Here is a 1131-nt window from a genome sequence, read left to right as displayed (position 1 = left end):
ATTAACTTAAAAAGTAGGAGCGGTAATATCCCATTACCTAGAATGAACGTATATAAAAGCACACTGTGTGAGAAGTCTTGCTCCCACCCTCGTCTGCTTTCTGTTCCAGTTCCTTTCCCCACCCTCCACATCTGCCACTTTGTTGATTTTATATGCGTCCATGATGTCTTTTTGCAAATACAAGCAAGCAGGAATCCAGTCTTCTTCAGAAAGGTGTCGTACTGTAGACACTGACCTGGCTTGCTTGCTTCATTTAATATCTAAATATCTAATAATACCAGTGTGTGTGTATAATATATATGCTTGTGTGTGTATGTGTGTATGTGTATGCATGTATTTATGTATTATGTATGCATGTCATATATAGTGTGTACTATATGTAATATATGCATAGTACATATATTACATGTGTATTTGTGCATATATATTGTATATTATGTTATGTATGCATATATAGTATATATGCGTGTGTGTATCCATGTAGTATCTAGATATTATATATGTGTGTGTGTTCATAAAATTCTGTTTTATAGATGCGTAGTATTCCATTACCTGGATAGGCAACATAGGTAACATAATTTGTTAACTAGTCTCCTGTCAATTGACATTGACATTTGGGTTGTTTCCAAGCTTTTGTTATTATTAACAGTGCTGCAATATACATATATCATTTTGCATGTATGCAAATAAAAACCAAAGTAAAAAAGGCGTCTAACATAGAATAATTAAATTCATGTTAAAAATTCATAATAATTTGAATTTTAAAGTCAGTTAACTGTCATTCAAGGAGAGTGCTTGCTTTGGCAGCACATATACTGTGCTGCCGGTATTAGAATTAGATTAGAACGATACAGAGAAGATGAGTATGGCCCCTGCAGGAGGATGACATGCAAACTCACTTATTCCAGGAGCGATTGACCATTCATTCATTCATGCATACATCCATTCACTACATCTGAGCTCCTGGCACGTACTAACCTCTCTTCCAGTTCCTGGGGTTAGCACGGCAACCAGTCTAAGTCCCTACCTTGTAGTTTACAATGTGATGCGTGGAAACTGGGCTCTGAGATGCCCAGGGATGGCACTGTGAGGTCACTTGGCAGAGAGGAGTAGGGACAGAGAGGGACTGGC

The 1131-nt window shown here is 37.4% G+C and overlaps 1 non-coding gene across 1 annotated transcript; it reads left to right on the top strand.

The window, feature by feature from the left end:
- Window positions 1-813: 813 nt before the first annotated feature.
- Window positions 814-917, top strand: LOC114212642 (U6 spliceosomal RNA). Its single transcript, XR_015768444.1, has one exon. It is a non-coding gene; the product is annotated as a U6 spliceosomal RNA (small nuclear RNA).
- The last annotated feature ends 214 nt before the right edge of the window (window positions 918-1131 follow it).

Source organism: Eumetopias jubatus, unplaced genomic scaffold (genome assembly GCF_037043125.1).
Source record: "Eumetopias jubatus isolate StellerSeaLion01/CBP00866 unplaced genomic scaffold, mEumJub1_p1.0 scaffold_6, whole genome shotgun sequence".
Lineage (NCBI taxonomy): Eukaryota > Metazoa > Chordata > Mammalia > Carnivora > Otariidae > Eumetopias > Eumetopias jubatus.
The sequence above is the reverse complement of the archived record's forward strand: the minus strand, read 5'-3'. Positions and strand labels throughout refer to the sequence as shown.